This window comes from Rutidosis leptorrhynchoides, chromosome 2 (assembly GCF_046630445.1).
Source record: "Rutidosis leptorrhynchoides isolate AG116_Rl617_1_P2 chromosome 2, CSIRO_AGI_Rlap_v1, whole genome shotgun sequence".
Lineage (NCBI taxonomy): Eukaryota > Viridiplantae > Streptophyta > Magnoliopsida > Asterales > Asteraceae > Rutidosis > Rutidosis leptorrhynchoides.
Genome location: NC_092334.1, coordinates 159,964,018 through 159,971,185, shown reverse-complemented (window position 1 = coordinate 159,971,185; position 7,168 = coordinate 159,964,018).

Below are 7,168 nucleotides of genomic sequence, written 5' to 3'. Positions count from 1 at the left end.
CGGGATTACCCCCACATCGATCAGTTGAATTTCAAATAGATCTTGTACCAGGAGCTGCACCAATAGCTCGTGCTCCTTACAGACTCGCACCCAGCGAGATGAAAGAACTGCAAAGCCAATTACAAGAACTTTTAGAGCGTGGTTTCATTCGACCAAGCACATCACCGTGGGGAGCTCCTGTTTTGTTTGTCAAGAAGAAAGATGGTACATTTAGGTTGTGTATTGACTACAGAGAATTGAACAAACTTACCATCAAAAACCGTTATCCACTGCCGAGAATTGACGACTTATTTGATCAACTACAAGGCTCGTCGATTTATTCGAAGATCGATTTACGTTCTGGATATCATCAAATGCGGGTGAAAGAAGATGATATTCCAAAGACTGCTTTCAGAACACGTTACGGTCATTACGAGATTATGGTCATGCCGTTTGGTTTAACTAATGCACCAGCTGTGTTCATGGACCTTATGAACCGAGTGTGTGGAGCATACCTTGACAAGTTTGTCATTGTTTTCATTGATGACATACTTATTTACTCAAAGAATGACCAAGAACACAGTGAACATTTGAGAAAGGTGTTAGAAGTATTGAGGAAGGAAGAATTGTACGCTAAGTTTTCAAAGTGTGCATTTTGGTTGGAAGAAGTTCAATTCCTCGGTCACATAGTGAACAAAGAAGGTATTAAGGTGGATCCGGCAAAGATAGAAACTGTTGAAAAGTGGGAAACCCCGAAAACTCCGAAACACATACGCCAGTTTTTAGGACTAGCTGGTTACTACAGAAGGTTCATCCAAGACTTTTCCAGAATAGCAAAACCCTTGACTGCATTAACGCATAAAGGGAAGAAATTTGAATGGAAGGATGAACAAGAGAAAGCGTTTCAGTTATTGAAGAAAAAGCTAACTACGGCACCTATATTGTCATTGCCTGAAGGGAATGATGATTTTGTGATTTATTGTGACGCATCAAAGCAAGGTCTCGGTTGTGTATTAATGCAACGAACGAAGGTGATTGCTTATGCGTCTAGACAATTGAAGATTCACGAGAAAAATTATACGACGCATGATTTGGAATTAGGCGCGGTTGTTTTTGCATTAAAGACTTGGAGGCACTACTTATATGGGGTCAAAAGTATTATATATACCGACCACAAAAGTCTTCAACACATATTTAATCAGAAACAACTGAATATGAGGCAGCGTAGGTGGATTGAATTGTTGAATGATTACGACTTTGAGATTCGTTACCACCCGGGGAAGGCAAATGTGGTAGCCGACGCCTTGAGCAGGAAGGACAGAGAACCCATTCGAGTAAAATCTATGAATATAATGATTCACAATAACCTTACTACTCAAATAAAGGAGGCGCAACAAGGAGTTTTAAAAGAGGGAAACTTAAAGGATGAAATACCCAAAGGATCGGAGAAGCATCTTAATATTCGGGAAGACGGAACCCGGTATAGGGCTGAAAGGATTTGGGTACCAAAATTTGGAGATATGAGAGAAATGGTACTTAGAGAAGCTCATAAAACCATATACTCAATACATCCTGGAACGGGGAAGATGTACAAGGATCTCAAGAAACATTTTTGGTGGCCGGGTATGAAAGCCGATGTTGCTAAATACGTAGAAGAATGTTTGACGTGTTCTAAGGTCAAAGCTGAGCATCAGAAACCATCAGGTCTACTTCAACAACCCGAAATCCCAGAATGGAAATGGGAAAACATTACCATGGATTTCATCACTAAATTGCCAAGGACTGCAAGTGGTTTTGATACTATTTGGGTAATAGTTGATCGTCTCACCAAATCAGTACACTTCCTGCCAATAAGAGAAGATGACAAGATGGATAAGTTAGCACGACTGTATTTGAAGGAAGTCGTCTCCAGACATGGAATACCAATCTCTATTATCTCTGATAGGGATGGCAGATTTATTTCAAGATTCTGGCAGACATTACAGTAAGCATTAGGAACTCGTATAGACATGAGTACTGCCTATCATCCACAAACTGATGGGCAGAGCGAAAGGACGATACTGACGCTTGAAGACATGCTACGAGCATGTGTTATTGATTTCGGAAACAGTTGGGATCGACACCTACCGTTAGCAAAATTTTCCTACAACAACAGTTATCATTCTAATATTGAGATGGCGCTGTTTCAGGCACTTTATGGTAGAAAGTGCAGGTCTCCAATTTGTTGGAATGAAGTGGGGGATAGACAGATTACGGGTCCGGAGATAATACAAGAAACTACCGAGAAAATCATCCAAATTCAACAAAGATTGAAAACCGCCCAGAGTCGACAAAAGAGCTACGCAGACAGTAAAAGAAAAGATATAGAGTTTGAAATTGGAGAAATGGTCATGCTTAAGGTTTCACCTTAGAAAGCCGTTGTTCGATTTGGTAAACGGGGGAAACTAAATCCAAGGTACATTGGACCATTCAAGATTATAGATCGTGTCGGACCAGTAGCTTACCAACTGGACCTACCTCAACAACTCGCGGCTGTACATAACACTTTCCACGTCTCAAATTTGAAGAAATGTTTTGCTAAAGAAGATCTCACTATTCCGTTGAACGAAATCCAAATCAATGAAAAACTTCAATTCATTGAAGAACCCGTCGAAATAATGGATCGTGAAGTTAAGAGACTTAAACAAAACAAGATACCGATTGTTAAGGTTCGATGGAATGCTCGTAGAGGACCCGAGTTCACCTGGGAGCGTGAAGATCAGATGAAGAAGAAATACACGCATTTATTTTCAGAAGATACGTCAACACCTCCAACTGCTTAAAATTTCGGGACGAAATTTATTTAACTGGTAGGTACTGTAGTGACCCGAACTTTTCCATGTTTATATATATATATTAAATGAAATTGTTATTTACATGATTAAGTGTTTCCAACATGTTAAGCAATCAAACTTGTTAAGACTTGATTAATTGAAATAGGTTTCATATAGACAATTGACCACCCAAGTTGACCGGTGATTCACGAACGTTAAAACTTGTAAAAACTATACGATGACATATATATGGTTATATATATAGTTAACATGATTTTATTATAAATATGTATCTCATTAGGTATTTTAACAATGAGTTATATACATAAAAATGAGACTATTAATTTAAGAAACTCGAAAACGATATATATAACGATTATCGTTATAACAACGTCTTACTAGGTACATATGAATCATATTAAGATATTGATACACTTGGTTAATTATTTTAAATGATAAGTAAATATATTATTAAGTGTATTAACAATTAAATACATATGTAAAAATAAGACTACTAACTTAATGATTTCGAAACGAGACATATATGTAACGATTATCGTTGTAACGACATTTAACTGTATATATATCATACTAAGATATATTATATATCATAATATCATGATAATATAACAATTTAACATCTCATTTGTTATAATAAACAATGGGTTAACAACATTCAACAAGATCGTTAACCTAAAGGTTTCATAACAACGTTTACATGTAACGACTAACGATGACTTAATGACTCAGTTAAAATGTATATACATGTAGTGTTTTAATATGTATTCATACACTTTTGAAAGACTTCAAGACACTTATCAAAATACTTCTACTTAACAAAAATGCTTACAATTACATCCTCGTTCAGTTTCATCAACAATTCTACTCGTATGCACCCGTATTGGTACTCGTACAATTCACAGCTTTTAGATGTATGTACTATTGGTATATACACTCCAATGATCAGCTCTTAGCAGCTCATGTGAGTCACCTAACACATGTGGGAACCATCATTTGGCAACTAGCATGAAGTATCTCATAAAATTACAAAAATATGAGTAATCATTCATGACTTATTTACATGAAAACAAAATTACATATCCTTTATATCTAATCCATACACCAACGACCAAAAACACTAACAAACACTTTCATTCTTCAATTTTCTTCATATAATTGATCTCTCTCAAGTTCTATCTTCAAGTTCTAAGTGTTCTTCATAAATTTCAAAAGTTCTAGTTTCATAAAATCAAGAATACTTCCAAGATTGCAAGTTTACTTCCAAGTTTTCTAAATTCATTCCAAGTAATCATCCAAGATCAAGAAACCTTTGTTAATTACAGTAGGTTATCTTTCTAATACAAGGTAATAATCATATTCAAACTTTAATTCAATTTATATAACTATAACAATCTTATTTCGAGTGGAAATCTTACTTGAAATTGTTTTCGTGTCATGATTCTGCTTCAAGAACTTTCAAGCCATCCAAGGATCCTTTGAAGCTAGATCCATTTTTTTCATTTCCAGTAGGTTTATCCAAGGAACTTGAGGTAGTAATGATGTTCATAACATCATTCGATTCATACATAAAAAGCTGTCTTATTCAACGTTATAAACTTGTAATCACTAGAACATAGTTTAGTTAATTCTAAACTTGTTCGCAAATAAAATTAATCCTTCTAACTTGACTTTTAAAATCAACTAAACACATGTTATATATCTATATGATATTCTAACTTAATGATTTAAAACCTGAAAACACGAAAAACACCGTAAAACCGGATTTACGCCGTCATAGTAACACCGCGGGCTGTTTTGGGTTAGTTAATTAAAAAACTATGATAAACTTTGATTTAAAAGTTGTTATTCTGGGAAAATGATTTTTATTATGAACATGAAACTATATCCAAAAATTATGGTTAAACTCAAAGTGGAAGTATGTTTTCTAAAACGGTCATCTAGACGTCGTTCTTTCAACTGAAATGACTACCTTTACAAAAACGACTTGTAACTTATTTTTCCGACTATAAACCTATACTTTTTATGTTTAGATTCATAAAATATAGTTCAATATGAAATCATAGCAATTTGATTCACTCAAAACGGATTTAAAATGAAGAAGTTATGGGTAAAACAAGATTGGATAATTTTTCTCATTTTAGCTACGTGAAAATTGGTAACAAATCTATTCCAACCATAACTTAATCAAATTGTATTGTATATTATGTAATCTTGAGATACCATAGACACGTATACAATGTTTCGACCTATCATGTCGACACATCTATATATATTTCGGAACAACCATAGACACTCTATATGTGAATGTTGGAGTTAGCTATACAGGGTTGAGGTTCATTCCAAAATATATATAGTTTGAGTTGTGATCAATACTGAGATACGTATACACTGGGTCGTGGATTGATTCAAGATAATATTTATCGATTTATTTCTGTACATCTAACTGTGGACAACTAGTTGTAGGTTACTAACGATGACAGCTGACTTAATAAACTTAAAACATCAAAATATATTAAAAGTGTTGTAAATATATTTTGAACATACTTTGATATATATGTATATATTGTTATAGGTTCGTGAATCAACCAGTGGCCAAGTCTTACTTCCCGACGAAGTAAAAATCTGTGAAAGTGAGTTATAGTCCCACTTTTAAAATCTAATATTTTTGGGATGAGAATACATGCAGGTTTTATAAATGATTTACAAAATAGACACAAGTACGTGAAACTACATTCTATGGTTGAATTATCGAAATTGAATATGCCCTTTTTTATTAAGTCTGGTAATCTAAGAATTAGGGAACAGACACCCTAATTGACGCGAATCCTAAAGATAGATCTATTGGGCCTAACAAACCCCATCCAAAGTACCGGATGCTTTAGTACTTCGAAATTTATATCATATCCGAAGGGTGTCCCGGAATGATGGGGATATTCTTATATATGCATCTTGTTAATGTCGGTTACCAGGTGTTCACCATATGAATGTTTTTATCTCTATGTATGGGATGTGTATTGAAATATGAAATCTTGTGGTCTATTGTTACGATTTGATATATATAGGTTAAACCTATAACTCACCAACATTTTTGTTGACGTTTAAAGCATGTTTATTCTCAGGTGAATACTAAGAGCTTCCGCTGTTGCATACTAAAATAAGGACAAGATTTGGAGTCCATGTTTGTATGATATTGTGTAAAAACTGCATTCAAGAAACTGATTTCGATGTAACATATTTGTATTGTAAACCATTATGTAATGGTCGTGTGTAAACAGGATATTTTAGATTATCATTATTTGATAATCTACGTAAAGCTTTTTAAACCTTTATTTATGAAATAAAGGTTATGGTTTGTTTTAAAAATGAATGCAGTCTTTGAAAAACGTCTCATATAGAGGTCAAAACCTCGCAACGAAATCAATTAATATGGAACGTTTTTAATCAATAAGAACGGGACATTTCACACCGGGTTTGGAGAAAAGTGCTTAGTGAAGCAAGAAATCCCGATTAGTGTAATCGGGGAGTGGATTAAGGTAGATTAGTTAACATCCACCCAAACCACTATAAATCCTTGTGTCTATGTTCTTTGCATTACTTTACTTATCATTTTGAACATACACACCACACACATCAAGTTTGAGTTGAATTGGTTGATCATAGTTAATCAAATTTGGTGATCAATCGAAAAAGTGTTAAAAACGTATCAAGTAACTATTCACCTCCCCTCTAGTTACTTACAATACCGATTCATAAGTCGTGGATTATTATATTGCCAACTATCAACATAGATTGATCCTGAATATAAGGCCGCATGCAATCGTACGTTACCAGGCTCCGTTACCCATCGCCACCTTGTTGCGTTCGAATGGTCGGACATAATGTTTTTTGAAGATGAGTCCGATCCCACTTTGGCGGCTACGTATCTTACTATCGACGATCGTTGGTACGGGATAAAAGATGCCGTCGAGGAAGGTGTCAAACGGATTTCTCTTTATTTAATTTATGAAGATGCGGAATCATTGGGTTGACGTTACATGGAAGAACTCAACCAAGGGTGCGATGACAGTGGCCGTTACATACCCTCGCAACCTGCTTACGACATCAACGGACGTTTTTTTCGGATTCGGATTCCGAATAAAAATGTGTTTGTGTTTGTTTCCCGAATAAATTAGTTTATTTTAATTTAATCGTAGTTTTTATGTACTCGTAGTTTAATTTTAATTTTATTGTAATCTTATTTTAATTATTTAATGTAATCGTGTTTTTTATTAATTTTATTTGTATTTTTTTTAGTTTATAAATGTTATTTATATTTATATTTTAAGTTTTAAATAATAATAAAAAATGGGTAAAGT